Below are 10,903 nucleotides of genomic sequence, written 5' to 3'. Positions count from 1 at the left end.
CTGCCTCACACAGCTTCCAGCACACCCGGGAGGAAGGAAGGGCATCCCCCAGCCTCCTTTCACCTGAGCTGCTCTGCTCTTTGCTCTTCTCCTCGGGCCAAGGACAAGTCCTGTCACCAGCCAATGTGCAAAGCACACCAAAGCATCCCTCCCTCTGTGCCCAGAGCTGTTTCTCTCAGAGCACCGACCGGGCAGCCCAAGGTGTGCCCAGGGAGCTCTCAGCCACGCCTGTGCCTCTGTCTGCATGGATCAGACAGAGCTCCCTCCCAGCTGCACTGCCTGAGATAGCTTCTTGCTTCTCTGATGCTTCAGTGCCAGCTGCAGACTCACTGGAAACAGCCAGGAAGGCATCTTGGACACTCTGCAGCTGCAGACACCGAGAGTTAGCTAAAGCCTCCCAGCAGCACTCATGCTTACTCCTCAAGGGAAAGAGACAAATCTCACCCACAGCCTGCACACTGCCACTGCAGCTTTCTGTGCACATGCAACTGGGTCCAGTTCTGGAGCCCCAAATACAAGAAAGAGCTGGAGGTGCTGGAAGGTGTCCAGAGAAGGGCCACAAGGGTGATCAGAGGAATGGAGCTGCTCTGCTATCAAGACAGGCTGAGAGAGCTGGGGTTGTTCAGTTGGGAGAGGAGAAGGATCCCAGGAGATCTTACTGTGGCCTTCCAGTACCTGAAGGGGGCTACAGGAAAGCTGTGGAGGGCCCTTACAGGGTGACAGGGAGTGACAGGACTGTGGGGAATGGAGCAAAACTAGAAGTGGGGAGACTCAGACTCACCCGTGAGGGTGCCCAGGGAGGTGGTGGAAGCCTCATCCCTGGAGGTGTTTAAGGCCAGGCTGGATGAGGCTTTGGACAACCTGATCCAGTGGGAAGGGTCCTTGCCTATGGCAGGGGGGTTGGAACTGCCTGATCCCTGAGGTCCCTTCTAGCCCTGACAATTCTAGGACTCTACAGCTAGCAACAGCTCCCAGGAGCTGCTGTGTCCAGAGCAGCTCCATGGATACAGAACCATAGGAGCACATCAAGAGCTGTGTGAGCAGCTACAGCCTTCTTCTCTCCCCGCTGGGCACAAGCCATGGCCATGCATGGGGAATCAGCTACCAGCACTTGGCCACTTGGGACAGGAGAGCAGAATGAACCCCTGGGAAACCACAGAGCCCAGGCTGAGGCTTGCTGAGTGCAGCAGAGCTCACACTCCTCAGGCAGCTGCAGGCAGTGCTCTGCTTCTCAGTGCTGGCACTGGGCACATGGGGAAGCGAGGCTGAAATACAGAGAGGGAGGCACAGCACTTCAGCTCGGCAGCCTCGAGAGCTCAGCCTCTGCTGCTCTGCAGGCTTTGCCCCTCCTGCACAGCCCAGAGGCCCTGTGCTGCTCCACCTTCCTCTCCTGCCTGTGCCCAGAGCCAAACACTGGCACCACCAGTGCCAGCCCTGCTTGGCCCCCACGCTGCCGCCAGCTGCACACCCTCAGCTCCCTCAGCCTCTCCCCAGCAGCCTTCCCCTCCAGCCCCTCCCCAGCCTCCTTGTTCTCCTCTGGCCCTGCTCCAGCCCCTCCAGCATCTCTTGCAGGGGGGGCCCAGAGCTGCACACAGTGCTCGAGGTGAGTCCTCCCCAGTGCCAGCACAGGGCAGAATGACAGCCCTGGTGCTGCTGGCCACACTGCTCCTGATACAGGCCGAGAAGCCATTGGCCTCCCGTGCCCCCTGGGCACACTGCTGGCTCATGCCCAGCCACTGTCACCCAGCACTGTTAGCTCCCTCTCTGCCAGGCTGCTCTCCAGCCACTCATCCCTAGGCTGTAGTCCTGCATGGGGTTGTTGTGCCCAAAGTGTAGGAGCCTGCCCTTGGCCTTGTTCAACCTCACTCTGTTGGCCTCAGCCAGGGGCCCAGCCCAGCCAGGGCTCTCTCAAGTGCCTCCTACCCTCCAGCAGATCCACACTGCCCCCAGGTTGGTGCCAGGGCCAATTTCAGAGGACAGACTGCATCCCCTTGCCCAAGTCACCAATAAGGACACTGAACAGACCTGGGCCCAGCACTGATCCCTGGGGACACCACTGGGCACCAGACACCAGCTGCCTGCTGCCCATCCACAGCCACTCTCTGTGCCTGCTCACCCAGCAGTGTGCACCCCAGCGAAGGCTGCACCTGCCTGGGCTGCAGGCTGCCAGCTTTGCCAGGAGGATGCTGTGGCAGAGTGCACCAAAGGCTTTGCTGAGCTCTAGGCAGAGCACAGCCACAGCCCTCCCCTGCCTACCAGGCAGCTCCCCCAGTCATAGACCCAGATCAGACTGGCTGGGCAGGACCTTCCTTTCCTGAGCCCATGTTGGCTGGGCCTGAGCCCCTGGCTGGCTTCTACGTGCCCTGTGATGGCACTCAGGGTGAGCTGCTCCATAGCCTTGCCAGGCACCGAGCTCAGGCTGACAGGCCCAGTGTTCCCTTGCCCTGCATCCTCCTTTTGGCCCTTCTTATGGATGGGCCTCACACTGCCCAACCTGCAGCCATCTGGGACCTCCCCAGGTAGGCAGGACCAGTGCCAGATGCTGGAGAATGGCCATGCCAGCTCCTCTGCCAGCTCCCTCAGCACCCCAGGGTGAATCCCATCTGGAGCCATTGATTTGTTAGGGTCTAAGAGACACAGCAGGTCACTAACTGCTTCCTCCTGGATTACAGGAGGGATATCCTGCTCCCCATCCCTGCCTACCAACTCAGCAGCCCTGAGCATATCCAATCTTTGTGTTGAAGGCTGAGGCAAAGAGTGAAGCAGCTCAGCCTTTGCCTTGGCTTCCCTCACTCTCTTCCACTGCACCCAACAAGGAGTGAGCTCTCCCTGCCCTGCTCACTCTGCGCTGCACAGAGCCAGCTGCTCCTGTGCCTTCAGCATCTCATGGGGCCTGCTTGGGCCCCTCTGCTTCTGAGGGCTGCTTCCCAAGGCACTCTTGCACCCCTGCAGACTCCTGCAGACTTCTGCAGTTCCCTTGAGACCCCTCCAGACCTCTACAGATCCCCTAGAAACCCCTCCAGACATTTGGAAAAGCTTCTACAGACCCCTGCAGCCCCACACAGATGCCTCCAGACCTTTCAAAGCCCCTACAGACCTCTACAGACTCACAGACACCTACAGACCTTTCAAAGGCCCTTACAGGCACCTCCAGATCCCTAAAGACCCCTACAGATCTGTAAGAGAGCCCTACAGACCCACAGAGACCTCTGCAGACTTCTAGACACACCTGCAGACCCCTAAAGACTCCTACAGAGCCCTGCAGACCCACAGAGACCTTTAACAGAGCCCTAAAATGTACCTGCAGAGCCCTGCAGACACCTACAGACCCCTGCACACCTTTAAAGAGACCCTGCAGTCCCCCCCAGACACATACAGACCTGTAAAGACGCCTACAGGCTCCTAAAGCCCTCTCCAGACAGCTCCAACTATCTCCAGAGCCCTGCAGGCACCCCCAGACCCCTAATTGTAGCTACAGGGCAGGGCACTGACAGCTGCAGGGGGCTGGGCCAGAGAGCTGCAGGAAGGCATCAAACCAGGAGGCCAAAGCTCACCTCTGCAGTCAGCTCTGCAGCAGCACTGAGGCACAGGCAGCAGAGAGAAGAGGACTCCTGTCTCACAGAACCACAGAATCAGGAAGGTTGGGCAAGGCCTCTGAGGTCCTCCAGCCCAGCCATAACCCAGCACCACCATGGCCACTGAAGCAGGTCCCCAGTGCCACAGCCACACCTTTCCTGAGCACCCCCAGGGATGGGGACTCCACCACCTCCCTGGGCAGCCTGTGCCAATCCCTGAGCACTCTTGCAGCAAAGACATTTTCCCTAAGGTCCAACATAAACCTCACAGGCACAACTTAAGTCCTTTAGTGGACTTTAGGTGTCTCTGCTATTAGACACCAGTCAGGACCCATCCTGAGCTGTGCTAAACCCTTCTGCTGAGAGCAGTCTGGGGTCTCTGTTACGAGATGGAGAGCAGCCCTGGAAGCAGGACTGTGCAGTGACCATGGGCCCTGCAGGACAGATGCACCACTCCTGTGCTGAGCTGGAGCACTCAGAGGGACTGAAACAGGAGGCCTTAAACTCTAAGCAGAAACGAGGCACTGAGGCCCCTGCACTGAACAATAAACTCACACACTCAAGATGCCTCCTGTGCAAAAACAAAGGAGAGCCAAATGCTGCTTTCTGCTGAGGTGTTTGTGGGAACACAACAGCTCAGCCCTGCACAGCAGCCTGCAGCCAGGGGACTCCCTCCTAGCAGGAACAGAAACATCACAGATCTCCCAGGCTGGGGAGCAGAAAAAGTCATTCCCAAATCACTCTTTCTTTTGGACCCTACCCAAAGAAAACTTTTCACAACATTTTGCTCAGACAGTGTTCAGATCTGGGCAGGAAAAGCCCAGAAGTGGTTTCATGACACCCAGAGAAGCAGCAAGCAGTCAGGGGTGGCAGAGTAGCCTCTTCCTTCTCTCCCACAGGAGCACACACCACACGTCCCAGGGAGCAAACAGCCTCTAACTGTTTTCACTGCACTTTGGCCCTCTCTAAACAGCTTACTCCGGAGGCTTGAAGATTGCAGCCTGCCTGCCTGTGCTCTCCTGACAGGGAGCTGATGGCTATTTACAGGTGCTGGAGGCTGGAGCAGGAGCATGGAGCTCTCTCAGAGGCAAAGCTTCCATTTGCTCCCTGCACAATCTCTGCTGGATTGAGTTCATGGCTCAAGGGACTTGGGTGCTGTTTTCTACTCTGTCTTTCCAGAGGGGAAGCCCAGAGCTGGCCTGGGGGCTCAGTCCCCCTCTTTGTTAGCCTCCCTCAGTGAGCTGAAGCCTTTACAGTCAAAGCTGGGGCTGCACCTGAGCACCCTCGTTCACAGAGTGATTCACAGAGGCTTGTTCAGCCAGTTCCAACCTCCCTGCCACGGGCAAGGACACTTCCCACCAGCCCAGGCTGCTCCAGGCCTCATCCTGTGGGAATGGCATAGTTCAGCTCAGTACTGATGAAACAATTCTCTGCCACCCAGGTGTAGATGGGAGGTAAGACAAATGGAAGTGTGAAGGGAAGGAATGGGGGCTGGTGGAATTAGCCAATGGAACTGGCATGCACGGGGAGTAAAGGCTGGGAGCTGGAGACTGTCAGCCCCGGGAAGAAAGGCAGCAAGAGGGCACCCAGGGCCATTCCCCAGGCAGTCCCCTGGGGGCTAAGTTAGGGCTCTGGGATCATTATCCAGAACCCAGGGGTAAGGACAAGGTTAAAATGGTTAACTGTTGTATGCAAGAGAGGACAAAGGGAAAGACTGGAGCTGACAATTTATGGTGGCCACAGCTTGGATCCTATGCAGACTGGGTCTGTCAGGCTCTAAACACTCAGCTCCATCCCAGAGAACCCTTCCCTCAGGAGGAGAGGGAGCATGCAGCATGCTGGAAGGGAAGTGTCAGGGCTGAAGCACCACCAAATAGTTCTGAAGTAAAAGAGGAGGAAAAAGAAACAAAAACTGAAGATAAATAGGAGCCTTTAAATCATCTCCTGCCCCTTGTAACCCACCACCTACAGCTGCGGGGCAAAGCCTGCCCCAGGGGAGCAGGTAGCTCCCACAGCACCTTTAAGTGGATCCAACAGGAGGTCAGGTTCAAGTCATGGAAACAAAAAGGGCCAGAGAGAAACCAGGAGGAGGAAAAGCATCCTGGCCATGGACGGGGACTGCTCAGAGGCAGAAGGGTCTGACCATGTTCAGCTCTATCCCAGAATCACAGAACCAGTCAGGGCCGTAAGGGACCACAAGGAGCAGCCAGTTCCAACCTGCCTGCCATGGGCAGGGACACCCTACCCTAGAGCAGGCTGCCCACAGCCTCAGCCAGCCTGGCCTGAAACACCTCCAGCCATGGCGCCTCAACCACCTCCCCGAGCAACCCATTCCAGGCTCTCACCACTCTCATGGTAAAGAACTTCCTCCTCATGTCTGCTCTGACTCTCCTCATCTCCAGCTCTGCTCCATTCCCCCCAGTCCTGGCACCCCCTCACAGCCTCAAAAGTCCCTCCCCAGCTTTTTTGGAGGCCCCCTTCAGACACTGGAAGGCCACAAGAAGGTCACCTGGGAGCCTCCTCCAGCCTGCACAACCCCAACTCTTTCAGTCTGTGCTCACAGCAGAGCAGCTCCAGCCCTCTGAGCATCCTCCTGGCCCTGCTCTGGACACACTCCAGCATCTCCACAGCCCTCTTGTCCCAGGGGCTCCAGAGCTGGATGCAGGACTCCAGATGGGGTCTCATCAGAGCACAGCAGAGGGGGAGAATCACCTCCCTGGCCCTGCTGGCCACACTTCTCCTGATGCAGCCCAGGCTCTGCTTGGCCCTGCAGGCTGCAGTGCACACTGCTGGCTCCTGTGGAGCTTCTCCTCCAGCAGCACCCCCAAGTCCCTCTCCTCAGGGCTGCTCTCCAGCCTGGCACTGCCCAGCCTGCATTGGTGCTTGGCATTGCCTCAACCCAGCTGCAGGACCTTGCCCTTGCTCTTGTTGACTCTCCTGAGCTTGGCTTGTGCCCAGGTCCTGCCCAGGCCCCCTGGCTGGATCCTGCCCTCCAGCCTGGCTGAGGCTGCACTCAGTGCCTCTGCCCACGGCACCCACAGAGATGCTGAACAGGACTGGTCCCAGGACCCATCCCTGAGGGACTCCTCCTGTCACTGCCGGCACTTGGCCACGGAGCCACTGCCAGCCGCGGGTGCGGCCACCAAGCCAGGTCTGTCTGCAGGCAGTGCTCTGCCCTCACCCCCACCGGCACCAGCCTGAGACCAGGAGGCGCTGCAGGACAGAGCCGGAGGCCTTGCTCAGGCCCAGGGCCCCTGCTCAGGGTATCTGGGGGGGCAGGAGGCCACCTCGAAGGCCCTCTCGGGGCTGTGTGTGCAGGGAGGGTCCCTCCCTCGCTGCTCCCCACTGACGCCCTGCGCTGCTGTGCCCTCAGCAGGCACTCGCCGCGCCCCAGCCCCTCCCTCCCCTCCCCCCGCAGGCGTTTTGAGGCACAAAGCTCCAAACGGAGGCTTTGGTTCCCCTGCCTACCCATGCCGAAAGCTCTCCGGGGTCTCTCTTCCCGCGGCAGCACCATCCCGGCCCTGGCGTGAGGAAGGGGCGCAGAGGGAGCGCAGTGCGCACTGCCCCCCCCCGAGCCGCCTCCGCCGCGGGCAGCCAGCTCCAGCTCCCAGCATGCAGCGCGGGGCAGGCCGGGCCGGGGCGGAAAAGCGCGGGAAGGGCGCGCGGCGCTGCCAGGAGGTCGCTGCCGGTGCCTGCCGCGCGCGGCCCTCGGTGCCGCTGCCTGCAGCGTGGGGGAGAGAGGCTGCTGCTGCCCTGCCGCCGCTGCTGCTGCCGCCCTGCCGCCGCTGCTGCTGCTGCCGCCCTGCCGCCACTGCTGCTGCCCTGCCGCCGCTGCTGCTGCTGCCGCCCTGCCGCCGCTGCTGCTGCCCTGCCGCCGCTGCTGCCCTGCCGCTGCTGCTGCCCTGCCGCCGCTGCTGCCGCCCTGCCGCCGCCGCTGCTGCCGCCCTGCCGCCGCCGCTGCTGCCGCCCTGCCGCCGCTGCTGCCGCCTGCAGGGAGCGCTCCCAGGGGCAGCGCAGCGCAGCCTTGGCGCTCTCGCAGCTACAAAAGGGCAGCGGCGCTGAGACCTCTGCCCCTGCTCGCCTCGCCCTGCCCTTGGAGCGTGGCACTGCTCCCCTGGAGGGGAGTCCCAACCCTGTCCCCAGGGGGTCCCCATCCTGTCCCTGTCACCCCCAAGGGCTCTCCCTTCCCCACCTCTGCCTAAGCAAGCCCCACCTCTTGTGTGGCCCCGCCCCCTCGGCCCCGCCCTCGGCTCCTATTGGCTGAGGGCAGGGCGAGGCTGCTGGCTGCCACCTGCGGCATGCAGGTAGCTTCGGGAGGGGGCTGGGGGGCACCTAAAGTCCGTCTGGGGCCACCGAGGGCCCTGCTGAGGCCACCAGAGGACCTCCTGGGGCCGACCAAAAGATCTGGGGCCAGCAGGAGGCCACCAGGAGGTGTCAGCCCCCCCTGCTGTGTGTGCCTGCTGTGGAGGGCCTGTAGGCTGCAAGCAGCTCATTGGTGCCTGCTCTGCCTGGGCATGTCTCTGCCTGCACCAGGGGCAAAGGAGCACAAAGGGGCACAACAGAGCGGGGCCATAGACTCAGCTGCCCAGGACACCTGAGTGTGTAAGCCCCACACGCCCAGCTCGGGCCTGCCTGGTGCTGGGCCCAGGGGATGCCCATGCTTGGAGCCCAGGCCTGTGGGTTTGCCCAGCATGGTGAGGTTTGGCTGACTGCCAACCTGGTTGGTCATTGGAGTGGCCAATGAGGCCATTGCCTCTGGGCCCACAGTTAATAAGTAGGGGTGCAGAGGCTCCCCTGCAGCCTGCCCACATCCCCTGCGGCTCCGCTCTATTGCCTGCCTGCCTGCCTGCTGCCTTGCAGCTGTGTGCCTGCCTTTAGCCAGGGTCAGAGCCGTGCTCAGACTGCACAGAGTCCTGCCTCTGCCCCTGCAGATCCTGCCTGTGTGCCCCTGGAGAGAGCAGCCAGCAGGAGCCAGCAGCACAAGGCCAGAGGCTGCCATTTGCCCTGACGCCAGAGGATTCCAGCCTCAGAGTCCACAGGCAGAGACCCTGAAGCATTGGACACTGGGCACAGGCTGAGGCAGCCCCGGAGGGTGATTGCTAAGAGCTGTGAGCAGATGCCTCTGTGACTTCTGTCACCTCTGCCATAGAGCAGAGAGCAGCTCTCAGCTCAGCTTTGCTGGGCAAACAGTCTGAGCCCCCAGGTGGCACTGAGCCGCGGGGAACTCTCTCTGGGCATAGTTTGAATGTTTGCTGGCTCTGAATAAGCTTCTGCAGAGAGAGATTCCCAGAATGGCTTCAGAACCTGTAAAGAACAATTCCATATTAAAGCTCAGTGCCTGGGGGTGGCAGAGTTGGAATATTGGAGTTTAATAACTGTACCTATTGTTAGAACTCTCCTCTGGCATTCATTCACTGCTCCCCTCCGCCAGATCGGCCACGGCAATGCCCCCGCACAGACATGAGTGCGATGAAGAGGAGGCTGAGGGCAGACCTCATCACTGTCTGCAGCTGCCTGAAAGGGTGCTGTGGAGAGGCTGGTGCTGCTCTCTTCTCCCAGCTGACAGGACAAGAGGGAATGGCCTCAGGCTGCAGCTGGGTAGGTTTAGACTGGCGATTAGGGAAGTGTTTTTCCCAGCAGGAGCAGCCAGGCACTGGAATGGGCTGCCCAGGGAGGTGGCTGAGTCACCGCCCCTGGGTGTGCTTCAAAGTCGTCTGGATGTGGTGCTTGGGAGTATGGTTTAAGGTGCACCTTGCAGAGTAGGGATCATGGTGGGACCTGGTGACCCTGAGGGGCTTCTCCAAGCTGCATGTTTCTGTGGCTCTGTTCTGTGTGGTGCCTCGGCTGTGGGCTGAGGCAGGGCCCTTAGCTCAGACCAGGATGTTCCCCACCCTGTGTCCTGTCTCTGTACTAGGCTGGTGGTGGACAGGTTCTGTCAGTGTCCAAGCAGTGCTATTACATTTTCTGGTACCAAATGTAGCTGTTTATGGTTTTTTAACAAGCAGACTTATTTTTGTCTGGCTTCTGGTGTCTCCTGCTTGGGTTGTAAACTGCTAAGTAGGAAGAACTTGCCTGGGTGTTCATTTGGAGCATTCCCTGTGCTGGGATCTGATTTGCTCAGCACTGGTGAGGCCACATCTTGAGGACTGGGTTCAGTTTTTGGGGCCCTCACTCCAAGAAAGACACTGAGGGGATGGAATAGATCCAGAGAAGGGTAAGAGAACTGGTGAAGGGTGTGGAGAACAGGTCTGGTGAGGAGCAGCTGAGGGAGCTGGGGGTGTTTGGCCTGGAGAAGTGCAGGCTCAGGGGAGACCTTCTTGCTCTCTGCAGCTCCCTGAAAGGAGTGACAGAATGGGAGGAGATGGCATCATGCTGCACCAGGGGTGCTTAGGTTGGGTATTAGAAGACACTTCTTGACTGAAAGGGCTCTCAAAGACTGGAAGAGGCTCCCCAGGGAGGTGGTTGAATCCCCCTCCCTGCAGGCATTTCTAAGAGGCAGAGATGTGGTGCAAAGGGTCATGGTTTAGCACCAGACTTGGCAGAGGTAGGGAATGGTTGGACTTGATGGGTTTAAAGATGTTTTCCAACCAGAATAATTCTATGACTCTGTGATTGCTCTTCCTCAGAGCTGCCATTGGACTTTCTAGGCTCTGGCCTCTGTTAGGCTGCTGTGTTACTCCTGGGAAAGCAGCAAACCCCTGTGAGCATGGTACTTGCAGTGGGATCATGCTTGCTGCAGTTACTGACACAGGGCTTTCTTGGGCAGGCTTCTGATGGCTGCCATGAGGGGGTGAGATTTCTCCATCAAACTGTATTTACATGGCAGAGTGGCTGGAGTGTTAAAGTGAGAGAGAACTGCAGCCTGGATTTGTTCTTCAGGGCCAAGGTGACAAGCTTGCTTTTTCAAACACAGGACAGTGCAGGTGGGTAGGGGCCTCTGGCCAGCTTTGAATCTGTCTGTCTGTCTGTCTGTCTGTCTTGGCTGGGCTGGATCACCTGGTTGCCCTGCACATGCTGAGTATTGGCACTCAAGATGATCTTCTCCATGACCTTCCCTGGCACCAAGATGAGGCTGACACAGGGCCAGTAGCAAGCAAAGGTCTGAGCAGCAGAGCACAGTGATGTCTCCACCCTTGCTGTGCAGTCAGTTAAAGAGCTAAACCCACTGCTGCTTCTGGTTTGCAGTGGGCAGCTGGTGAGGTGCCAGGCTGCTGCTGCTGCTCTGGAGGGGAGCAGGTTGCTGCAGAAGTGGCTCAGGGAATGGCAGAATGGTTTGGGTTGGAAAGCATCTCCCATGGTCATCCAGTCCAACCCTGCCTCCAGTAAGC

The sequence above is a fragment of the Pogoniulus pusillus genome, unplaced genomic scaffold (genome assembly GCF_015220805.1).
Source record: "Pogoniulus pusillus isolate bPogPus1 unplaced genomic scaffold, bPogPus1.pri scaffold_83_arrow_ctg1, whole genome shotgun sequence".
Taxonomy (NCBI): Eukaryota; Metazoa; Chordata; class Aves; order Piciformes; family Lybiidae; genus Pogoniulus; species Pogoniulus pusillus.
The sequence above is the reverse complement of the archived record's forward strand: the minus strand, read 5'-3'. Positions refer to the sequence as shown.